The 12,646-nt window shown below is 42.8% G+C and overlaps 1 protein-coding gene across 4 annotated transcripts in view; it reads right to left on the bottom strand.

Annotated features, from left to right (window-relative positions):
• TAF3 (TATA-box binding protein associated factor 3) overlaps nt 1–12,646 on the bottom strand; it is a 117,817-nt gene that overhangs the window by 4,755 nt on the left and 100,416 nt on the right. The window lies entirely within an intron of this gene.

Raw genomic sequence — 12,646 nt, 5'->3', positions numbered from 1 at the left:
GAGAGACGATACCGTCCTCTTAACATCCTACATTAGGGGGTTCTTCAAATATTTGCTAGTTTGGTATTTCTCTCCCCAGATGTTTATGAAATCAGCAGTGGGTCTAGTCAGGACAAATAAATGACGCACACTATACACTCTGCAGTTCAACTATTGCTACTTACTCAAGCAGCTGAAGTAGACAGGATGTAGCTCTAGTAAATACACAGTACAGAATAATCTTGCCCAGGAAGGGAGATACATAGAGGACCCAACGTTTATTAATGATGTTGATACACAGTGTTACTGATGTGTATGCAATTTAAGAAGGCAGAAAAAGCCCTTCCTATAAGGCTCTAGATTAAAAACTTAAAGAGAAGGAAAAGGATGCTTTAGAAAAAAAGACAAAAAAAAAACAAACAACCAAAAACCAAAACCCAGGATAGGTCTATTTGTTTTACCACATTTTGGTAAATAATTTAATGAATTTATTTTTTATTTGAATGGTAAGTGTGGGAGTGCACTCGATTTGTGATGGGACTGTATGAAGAAGGCAAATTAAAGAAAGGTTAGACATTCCAGAGAGGAGGATAGCTTAGGAAAGCAGAAAACCAGAGACATCAGTAGGAAAACCATGACCAAAATGAAATGGCACCAACTCCTGAGAACCAGGCAAGTCAAATGCTTGACTTTTCCACTGGGAACTTGACAGTCAACTTTAGAGTTTACTGACACCCTATTATGGTATTCAAAAGGCAGTATCACTACGATCAGAAACACTGTCTGCATTTCAAGTCAATAATCTGAGCCATCGTTTGAGAAAGGCTTGGAATTATACAGTATTTAATGCTTGGCTGAGATAATAGTGTTTTCCTCCCAAGATATTCCACTTGCACTACTAAATCAGAACTAGTTATAGTGAAAACAGTTATCAAAAGGATGCAGAGCGATGGGTTTGGTATTCCTGCTTAATCTGGCAACTGCAGCATCACACCTACCTTCTGAGACCTACTCTGAGTGACTAGGGGAAGATAACCAAAACCTAGGAAGTTTAGAAGCTTAGAGTGGAGCAGAATCTGGAAAGTGTTAGATGATTTTCCACAGCAACACTGAAGCTACTCACAGCACTTGATGTCCTAGTGATTGCTTCAGGTACCTAACCTGGGAGCTCAGGCTCTTTATGTGTGTCAGTAAGGTGCGAGACCGTGAGTCAAAGGACAGGACTCCTCATTGATGTTGCCTGTGACTTGCAGAAGGAAGGAAGTCCTCTTATCAGGCCATCCTGGCTGCAACCTAGGCATCAAACCCAGCCTCTTTCTCCTGTTAGTGGGCTACATTCGAAAACCCACTGATACCTCCCACCAAGAAAGCTTTCTCTTTGGCTCCTGAATGTCCATGATGTGTTCCTGGTTCAATGAAAGTCTCAGCGTGTGGCTCCCTGGGGCTCTGCCACCCCAACTCAGATGAGCCTTCTGTGCCTTCCTCCTTCCACTGCTCCCCCCGAGAGCCCTGGCTCCCAACGCCAAATGCCTAAGACCTTGGTTTGTGGCAATGCTCCCATGGGTTGCAAAGTCACCCTCGTGACTTGAGAGCCACCTCTCAATAAGGAATCTCAGCAATTGTAAGAGTGAGGAGACGGACGGAGAGCAAAATACGCGGCACAGCAAAAGTCGTTTGGACAGTCTCAAACATCATTACCCTTCTGTCCCTCTTGTGCCCCCTGCAAGTAAACAAAAGCCCTGCTATGAGCTCCTCAGAGAGTCAACCCTCCCCAAGTCTAGACTAGGGAATGTATTAGCTAATAGGATTTTAAACACAACTCCGCACACAGCGTCAACAGCTTTAAAGGCGTATGAGCTAACACAATCTGAATAAGAGTGACCATGCCCAGCTAACAGATGAAATTAAATGACACAGTTTCTTGGTCGAGATAAAGCCAAGTTTGCCTCTCGAACAGGGTCTTGGGAGCCACTCTGTTAATAACTGCAGGAGCCACAAGGAATGCCACATACGAAATCCTCCAAAACTACAAATATTCATTAGCGGGCGACACACACTCATCGATTGGCTGGTTTGCTTCGAGTGTGCAATTAGGACGTGTTCACTATATAGGGCAGCTTGTTTATCTTGATTTCAGAGCTCAGTTATCAAAGCAGAAGATCGGCATTTCGGAGCACGCTTGGGCCTACCACTCCCTTGGGCTAATGAAGTTCAGAGACTTCAGGCTCCGGAGTGGAGAAATGAATGGCTTTGTGCTACACCATCAGAGGTGATGGAGTAATCCCAGCGAGGGTGGTTTAGCCTGTCCTCTATCCTGAAGAAGGGGCTGCATACACGGCAATATGGAGGTGGGGAGAAATCAAAGGGAAACAGCAGTCCCACGACTAATAATTAATGTTACTTCAGACTTGGAAGAGAAACCTGATATCAAAACACTATGTAAATGCTGGCGAGATTTATGAGCTCTGTTCTATAGACAGAAGTGAGGCACAGAGCATACTGCAAGCAGGCTGTACTCAATACAGCAGAGCTTCCACCCTCCTGGTACCTAGGGCCCTGCTAGGATTTAAGCTCTACATTTGGACATAACCATACAGATATCATTACCTTCTTTTCCAAGCATGTTTTCCATATGCTCCCCAAATCAGCACTTGTATATATTGAAGTTCACAAGTACAACACTAAATAAGACAAACTTCCACCTTCTTCCCCACCCCAATCCCAAACGTCTAAAACTGAGGCTGGATTAATTCTTTCGGAGTAATCAAACACAAATGAACATCAACAACCATTAACACACTCAGTCTTGACACAAGGACTGTACTCCTCTGCAGCCTGTTTGCCTGGCAATGTATCACAAACGTTCTACACTGGAAGGTACAAAGTCAGTTAAATGCTTCTGAATCAAACCAGTTCCTCCAGAATGAAGGGTATGAGAAAACCCAAGTGTTCACTTATAACTGAACACAGGCATCAGTACACCTCTTTGTATAGGTAGAGCGAATGAAACCCCATTTGAATCATTACTCTGGGGCAATCATCAAGATAGAAAAGACTCTATCAAGGCCAGGTTGGACACAGGGGCTTGGAGCAAGCTGCTCTAGTGGAAGGTGTCCCTGCCCGTGGCAGGGGTTGGAGCTGGATGAGCTTTAAGGTCCCTTCCAACCCAAACCACTCTGTGGTTCCATGAATCACCCCATTCACAGGTTCAGATCCAGACCCAAACAGGACGAAAATGAAGTGCTGGCTTGCAGGCAAAGTGCAAATTCCACCAAGACTTTAAGTGTCACAACAGGTCAGTTGGTTTATGATCCGCTCTAACTGGCATGACCTGTAAAATGCCACATCTGGAGCAAAATGAGGCTCTAAAGTGTGAAACGGTTTCCTGCCTTTGGAAGTAATTTATTTGATTCCATTCTGATCCTTACATCTGAAAGCCCCGTTGACTGCTTCCCATAAACACAGGGAACAGACATGTGCACCGAATGGAAATGGCTTTTCAAAACCAGGATGTGAGCCACAGGGCTGAATGATTGCTATGGGTGATGAGCTCCCAAAACCTGCTGTATCAGGACTGCGAAAGGTCTGGGGAAAAATCACAGCAATCTTTGTTTCTGAGCTCCACGGAAGCTGGTTCTCTGCCCAAAGGGAAAACAAGTTTGAAAAGTCCTAATTCTTTAATGAACCCATGACTCATTTTTAAGCAAGGAGCTAAAGGGGTCTTTGTACGTCAGAAAGTGACACCATCAACTGCACTGACTAATCAAAACTAGTACCACTCACTGGGATTATTACAAGTGATAGTATTATCTATTAGCATTCACATTCCCCTTGTTGATATAACTTCCTTGATGCCAGAAAATTAAGTGGGGCAACTATTTTATTACTGAAGAATCTCACACCTGGAACTGAGATTGTTGTATCAGACAAAACCCCTAAATATTCTAAGACCTATGGGTAGAGTGTCAAAACCACCCAGGGGGATTCAGAAGATTTCCATATGGTTTAGATTCCTCACAGATTAGAAGTATTCTGAAAATTGTATTCCAAGCCTGGAGCAGAATCAGTGTAATTTAAGCTGTGTAATGTAGGCTAATTCCCATATTACTTTTAGAAAGGGAAATTTCAGTTTTTATCTCTTATGCCCTGCTGAATATTTCATTCTGTGCAAACAAGTCGTACTGGCAAATAAGGAGCTCCAGAAATACACATAGTGACCAGATTCATGCATTTGGAGAGTGCCAAAATGCATCAAACCTCCCGTGGAGCCCCTGGCAATTCTGCAAGTGAAAAGGCTGCGGTACTTACACTTGAAATGTAAAAAAGATATAAATAATTAATTTGGTAAGCTGGCTGAAACGCGATATTCCTCTCTATCAAGGAAAATGAACTCCGAAGGCTTATCCCAAGATAGCACTTCTGTGGGCTGTGCTTGGTCTCATACAGACGGCACAACTTGCGCGTTGTTGACCTTCAGTGGTGCACATGGAGCTCACCAGCCTATTTGCCATCACTATAGCAGAACCTCACAAACATCCACGGGCAAATGAGTCTAGGGATTTCACAGGCACCGTGTCACCCAGTCCCACTCACAAGCTTATTGATCTTCATCTTAAAATTGGTTATCTGTTTTGTCCCCACCATCGTTACCCTGTTTCGGGACCTCACTGCTCTGGTGGCACAACAACCTCTTTTGATTTCCAGCCTACATTCATAGCCACCTAAGTCCCATTTGTTTTTGTGCCAACATTCTTCTTTAGCTTAAATTGCTTTCTCCCTCCAAAATGTTTACTTGCCTGAGGTACTTGTAGCCAGCAATCATATCACCTCTTCACATGCAAGACTAAACTCATGAAGTTGCTCTCCTCCCCTATCAGCTGTCATAATATAGACCCCCCTATGCTCCAAATAACACTGCTCCAAGCTCTCCTCTGCATCTGCTCTTCCCAATTCATCCCTTCTTCAAGAGTTGAATGTAACATTTCAGATGAAGTATCAACAGATTCTCATACGATGACCATAATGATACACTCACTGATCAGCTCTTTACTTCTGGATGAAGTTTCTAATGGGTAGAATTTGCTTCAAAAGCAAAGTCTTAACTGCAATTTGTCTTCTACTGAATTAAACACCATCTCTGCCTCCTACCTAAGGGGATCCAGCTCTTCGTCAGATTCATCAGATCCTCATTTGTACTGACACAGTCTTTCAACCTTACTGCCACAAAGACATCACTGTTCTATCTCCTTCTGTGACAAAGTTCTAAATGAAATTTAAATGAAATTAAATCAAACCAGTCCTAAAATCCATCCCTGAGCATGTTCACTAGTAACCTCCTCTCTGGTTAGATAAGCTCTCTTACAGCTCTCCGCTGCTATCTTCCTTCGAGTTAGTTCCTCACTGCCGAGCAGCTCCTCTACTAATCCTGTCTCGGCCAGCTTCCCTAGGAACGTCCTGTGTGACAGTATTAAATGTTCTCCTGAAACCCATCTTTTTTTGCCATCATCTATTCATCCGTTAGAAAGCATTCCTTCTTCCAGCGGTAGGACAGATGTCGACTTTGTCCCATCGGTACGCATGCGAGTGTCTCACCTCTTCTTCATCGCAGATGAAACCTCCCCTTGGAGGGGAAGTGGTTTGATCCTGCACCCAGCCGCTGCTTCCCCAGTCCAGAAGAAATCATTCTGCAGTGGGAAGTGGAGGCAACTGCTCTCAGCACTGGTGGTGGAAACAGATACCCGAGGCACACGGCAAAAATGAGCACTGCCATTTGCAGGGACTGCCAACTGGAATGGCTCACCTAGAAAACCAGTTGCTTATCAAAGATTTGCTATCAATCAAGCCTGTTGGTGTGGTTCACTTCTGTTTTGTGTTTTATTCCATTATTTCCAAGAATGAACAGAGGATCATATGGAAAGTGATCTTTCTCTTCTTGGCTCATCCTCCATCTTCTCCCTGTCTTCATTTCCATGGTCCTCCTTCTTCCTTTCTTATTTGTTCAAGACACTTCACAACATTTCATCCAGTGCGACTCGACCTGACTTCATCTTCACAGTCTTTTGCCTTGGAGATGTAAATTCTTTGCTAACAGCCCTTTTCTCCTTAAGGTGTGATGCTTACTCCCAATGTCCTTTAGAAGGAGTTATTCATACAATTCATTCCGTAGTCATTTTACTACAAGCACCCCACTCCTACAGGCAGAAAACACCATGTTTGAATCCATCAGGTCTTCAGTCCATCTCCTTTGGTTTATGGACATTTGTGCTCATGGAACTGAATTACAGGTTTTTTACTGTTTATTTTTCCATTACTTTAAGTAAAACAGAATCCTCTTGGCCTCCACCCTCTGCATCTGTTACACCAGAGTATTTCTCCCAATAACCACAAGCACTTTGCTTGTGATGACTCCTAAATCTTCCTCCCGTTCTTTCTCACCATCCTGACTTACACCTTGGATGGTTCACTGCCAGTCTGACAAAACGAAACTGAGCTGGTAGCGTCTTGGTATCTTTCATCTTCTTTTCTCTTATCAACAAGAACATGTTGCTCAGAGCTCCGATGTGAAAACCACCTGGCATTATCCCTTCTGCTGAGCTCTAGACTGCAACACCAGAAGCTAGCAAAACATGTTTATGCCAATGAGCTCTCTGCAAGCATTCTCTTATGTGCGCCCTGAAAACCGCCCTTTATTGTAATTTGCTCTGGGACATGTTATGGGACACATGATCTAGAAGTTGGTCCATAAACCAGCCCTACATCTACACTTTCCAATGGCAATTAATCTAGAATCCTAATTATGCAGAAAATTATGCACAATGGGTTTAGAAACCTCTAAAACTGTAATTTCCAGCTTGTTACTGAGACATGTTTTTGAAAGAACCAAGTGAGATGGTCAGTCCTGAGCCTGGAGGCTCCACAGAGCTGCTCACAGGACAACTTCCCCAAATTCAGGTAGGACCATCTTTTGCCTATATGTCTACGGATGGCTATTTCTGCACGTCCTTCTTGTCCACATCCAGCTCTCATAACACGAACTAAATTCAGATAGGATCATCTTTTGCTTATGTGTCTATGGATGGCTATTTCTCTACGCCCCTCTTCTTCACCCCCATCTCTCCATGTAACATGAATCCTTGGGTCTATATAGTTTCCTCACGTTTGTTTAAAAACTTCAACAGAAGAGTGAATAAATGGCAGCACCTCTGTCAAGGACAAGAGCAAATCAGTACCTCCCTCTTGCAGTCATCTTCTACAGAGACAGGGCATTTTTCAAACAAATACCCCTCTGCCTTTCTGATCTTTCACACATATTTGATCCACTTCTGTAGTGCTTTAGGAGGGCAGCTGCTCATGCCCATTTACACAAGCAACCCACTTCTGTGTCCAAACCTGCCTGAAGTAGGGTTTTCATAACTGTGGTATACATGTACAATTTCTCTACTCTTGAGCAATAAGCAGCAAAATCAAAGAATCGCACAGTAAGTTGTTTTGGTTTCTAATGACTCAAACCTTCCCATGGATTCACTTCTGGAGTCATCACCCAATGTGGCCAGCAGCAAAATGAAAAGCATTTGCCACAGCCTAACATCTGCCATAAACAGGATGAATAATTAGCTGGGGTGGCTTCAGCAATTAAAAAGGAAGAAAAAAGCGAAGGACTACATCTGAAGTTGGGAATAACACTCAAGAAAGACAAAACTCTTCTAAATTACATCTAGAAATACAAACAAAGCAGATTATTTACTTGTTTTGGTAAAAGGGATATAGTATTCCTTGCATTTTTTCATGTAAAAGCTGCAATCCTGCAGCAAGGGAGAGCCTGGGGAACCTCCAGTGAAGTGAACGAGACTTTCGGATGGATACAAGACCACACATGGGGATTTCAGTGCAGGACTGAGGCCAAACTGTTAAGCTAAAGAAGAACCATCGGGAAAGGGACATGAATCATACCTGAGACAGTATCTTTGGTAAAGTATGTTCAGCATTCAGCACTGGAAATCAGTCCTCCAGCTCTTCGAATTTAAAACACCACAGAACAGAAAAATGCAGGTATGGGTATGTACACACAAAGATTTATGTAAAGATCACTGGCATTCCTCAAGCACACCTCTGCAGCCGTGGAGAGGAGCAGGATCATTTTTCATTCCTCTGCCTCCTCACTTAGGTGGTCTATTGAGCAGATCAGAAATCATTTCACCATTACACGCTCTTTTACAGCCAATGTGGGATTGACACCCAGAGAGTTAATTCTGTCAGCTCACGGTTAACACAGCCTTCCTCTGCTCAGGGCTGCACTGTAAGGTAATTGGGATCCCAGTTAGTACTGCAATAAACAGGCTTTTGCTGCCTGGATGCTCCTGTTTACTTTTGCCAAACAGCATTTACCCTTCTAGGTTTTTCTCCCTGAAGTATCACTTTTTTCCTCTTTAATTCCACAATAAGTTCTCCTCCAGAGCTTTCTATTGAATAAGCAACGTCTCGCAGGGTAACCAACACCACCCACAGCTGTGTCCCACAATAGCCCCATGCTGCTTGCGTTACGTCTTTGGGAGGATTCGGTCACGGTGCCTTAACTGCTCCAAACACTGCTCTTATTCATCCGCATGTGTAGAAGGAGGGGCTTCCAACAGGATTCCTTTACCTGTTTCCCCACCACAAAACAGTGAAATAAATGCAATGGGTCATGAGCTACTTGGCTGGTAATGCAAACCTATGGCTTGACAAGTCAATAAAAAGTCAGTCTGTTCCTCCCCAGCCACACGTAGGGAGCCAAGGCTACAGGCAAACGAATTGGATGTGCCTACCTAGGGAGGCTGGTGAACCCCATTATCCAGCTATTGTGGGCAAACACTGGGAAGACAGTAATCTAAATTATCAATGTAGCTCTCCACTAAACAGCACTGAAAGTTTAACAGTTTCACACAGACTGATTTATCCATGCAAGAACAGCCCTATAAAAAACCAAAGCATCGGAATAGCCTGTGAAGGTCACTGTAAAAACAAGATGCATCCTTGGTAGCTACATAGGGCAGATTCTAGTTTAACTGAAGCTAACAGAAAAATCCTGTCTTAGGTATCTACCTTTCCTTTTCATAACTCCCAGGGAGCTTAAGCAGTCTTAAAACCCCACATATTCATGTCACAGGAGCGGCTACAGATCCCCAGTGAACTTAAGGGAACATCAACATGGCCCTTGCCCAGTTTCTTGCTTTCAACCAGGTCCATCAAAAGCTTATCAATGGATTTGCTAATACCTTCTCCCTCTCTCCTTCCTTGGTGCCATTACCTATTTAAAGTCTGACTGTATATGTGTGTACGTAGTCTCCCCAAGAAAACTCAACCTCTGGAGAGTCTGCAGCCCAACTTTCACATCAGTCAAGCTCGCTGCAGATAGAAGATCCATCATTTAGGCATCTATTTTTGGAGCGCATTACACTATAATAAATCTGGTGGTGCTCTGCATGCTGCAGGTCAGCTAATAAAGTTTTACAGGGTTTTATAAGGCACAAATAAAGAACTGTTTTAATGCAATTCTGTAGTTGCACTTAACGGATCTTGAGCAAGGAGCAGCGACAATTTAAACCATGTACAGGGATGAGAAATAAACTCCTCCAACAGTCCAGCTGCGTTTCAGGCAGGGTTAGAGCTTCAGTGAAGGGATTTTCTCAAGCTGCGTTTCCTTTCAGGATTCCACGTTTTCAAACACGTGTTATTTTGGCAAGTTACAGAAACAAATGTGATTGGCATCTTACTGTAGTAGAAGCTGTGGCTGCCTCATGCCTGGCAGTGCTCAAGGCCAGGCTGGACAAGGCTTGGAGCAAGCTGATCTAGTGGAAGGTGTCCCTGCCCGTGGCAGGGGGTTGGAACTGGATGAGCTTTAAGGTCCCATCAAACCTAAAGCATTCTGTGATTCTTATACAGACAATCACTGAAACTCAGTGTGATATAACAGGTTTCCCTGTCCTCTTAGTCCCAAATACACGCTTCTAGATCACCAGTATTACATAGAGAGGTCACATCTACTGGCCACAAAATAATCTGATCTATATTGCCCCTTGGTTTTGAGATTCCCTACAGAGGATGTCAGCTCTGCGGGTGGCTTTTGTTGTGGGGATATCATGCAGTTGAGTGAGCCTCCAAATGAACATCAGTTAGGCTGATAATATCCTACCAAGCGATAAAAAGCTTTAGTGAAGTCAATTAAATATCTGGATAACAAAGATTTCTCTATCCCTTAATCCTTTTAGGATTTTATTTTACAATCCACAGGTTATTCGATACACATTTTTATAGACACACATATCTGAGCACGTGTGCCTTTTGTTTTTGGAGAAAGACACCTCTCTATTCACTTTAAAAATACCTAAGACAAGGGGCAACTTCGTTAGAGCAGCAGGTCAGGTTTACGAGTTAAACACTGTTAAAATACCTGCCTGTCCCCTTCTTACGTCTGGTTTCCAGGTTCCTCTGCTGAAGGCAGAGCTGTGATACCATGCAGTACAAGTGTGGAGCAAAGGCCTGAAATGCTAAGGCAAATATATATCCTGCTTCTAAGTCACAGAAGCACTGAATGTCAGAAGCCATGTGTTTTTTCTTAAGACCTGTATTTAAACGCAGAAGAAATTTATCAGAAGTATCAAAAATTACAGCACGTGCTTTAGCTGAGGTTTATATCCACTGTGGTAGTAGCTGGAATGTCAACACCTCATCAATAGATAGGCTTACAAAAAGTTATGTGCATGAAGAACAGCGAGGCAAGAAGAAACCATGATGCAGCTGAGTAACAGCATTAAATTCTGCTCATCATTTGCAGATGACTTAAAATTTAGAAGCCTATACTAGCTGTGGGTTTCTGTTTTGTTTTGTTTTGAAGAAGATAGCATCTCTAGTTCCTTCCTATACTAACTCAGTTAGCAATCTACCTTGATAACACTGGAATGGAAAAGAAAAACCCCAGTCAAAAAAAAACCCCTTCTGACATATCATTCAAATCATATCTCAAAAGGTGGTCATAAATATTTTAGAACCCAAGCAAACCAATAAGAGCCAGGCCCATTAAAGGATAAGATCTTTTACAACAAATTAAATAAAACAATTTATTGAAGCCTGGACTTGAGATAAACTAGATTTACTAGCTGACCTTTTATTCATTTAAAGAACAAAATTAGCTCTAATTGCATTAGAATGGAATCCAGTAAATTTCTTCTAATGTGGCATCCATGCAAGTATTGCTGTAATTGTTTACAACAAAGATGGAAATGCTTTGATTAGAATCTACTTTCCTCTTGTTTTACTGTGCAGTTAAAGCACTTGCAGAAACCTCCTAATGTACAAGAGTTTTTCCAATATTGGTTTATCCATCCTTCCGCAAGGGTACATTTTCATGTCTGTTAACCTTACATTATTAATAGCTGTCTCTTTTCAACTGATGCATGTTGTAAGGATATTTGCACACCAGACAAGATCGGATGCAGGTATCACTTTGAATCTAGGAGCAATATGTGCTCATTTTCACAGAAAAAGACTTCTCTGCTGCTGCCATCACTGCTTTGTATATTGGTCCAAGCAGAGGAGCCAAGAAGTGAAATGATAAGAGAATAAACTGTTTGCTGCACTGCAAAGGCATTTTCCTCACCACTGCAGGTTTATTTGAGTAATCTCACGCTGCTGTTGTTGTGCTGTGTTTATGGTGTGATGGGAATCTCCATTTCAAGCACCATCAATCTGACACTTTCTCTTCAGGCACCTGAAAGACTTCATGGCCTCACCAAGAGCTGTAAGTACTTCCATTATAGAGAATGTTTTAGATGTAGTCCATAGGATTCCAGACTGGTTTGTGTTTGAAAGGACCTTAAAGCTCCTCCAGCTCCAACCCCTGCCACGGGCAGGGACCCCTTCCACTGGAGCAGCTTGCTCCAAGCCCCTGTGTCCAACCTGGCCTTGAGCACTGCCAGGGATGGGGCAGCCACAGCTTCTCTGGGCACCCTGTGCCAGCGCCTCAGCACCCTCACAGCGAAGAGCTTTTGCCTAATGTCTAATCTAAATCTATCCTCTTCTTTTGAGTTCTGCTAAACAAACCAACCTCCAGTTCAATGGGTACTTGAGTACTTCCAAAAGCTTCCAAACAGCTCTTCTCCGACAAAGGACACTGAAATAACTCATTATTCCATGTGGTTTTTACTCATCGAATTCTATGAATCCAAAGCACTTCTCTCATGCCTTTTCATAGAGACTGATCCTCATACATCCTCAGACAATCCATGCTAGTAAACCCCAGAGACACACTAACCGAAACACAGCATTTCTATGTGATCATTGCCAAATATTCAGCACTTCATTACCAACACAGATGAAACACAAGCAAGTTTCCTTTCCCTTACAATAACACATGACAAAAGCTTTGGTTTCTGCCTGTTAGGAGCTACTTAAAAGGTTGATGATCCTACTATGGTGTTTTCAACTAATAATTTTAAATAGAGGTTGCAGAGACTTCTGGTGTTACTTCAGAGGCTGAAGCCACACAGAGAGCTATGTAATGCTTTGCCTTAGAGCCACACCAGCTCCTTTCATAATGGTTACAATACATGAAAATTAAAATATGCTCCAAGTTTAGAATGAATTTTGATTGTTGAGGGTGAAAGCAAAAGTATTATTTAAAGCAGGACAC

This window comes from Pezoporus flaviventris, unplaced genomic scaffold (assembly GCF_033815535.1).
Source record: "Pezoporus flaviventris isolate CSIRO_AGI_PZ_B2104156 unplaced genomic scaffold, CSIRO_AGI_Pfla_v1 ptg000049l, whole genome shotgun sequence".
NCBI classification, from domain to species: domain Eukaryota; kingdom Metazoa; phylum Chordata; class Aves; order Psittaciformes; family Psittacidae; genus Pezoporus; species Pezoporus flaviventris.
The sequence above is the reverse complement of the archived record's forward strand: the minus strand, read 5'-3'. Positions and strand labels throughout refer to the sequence as shown.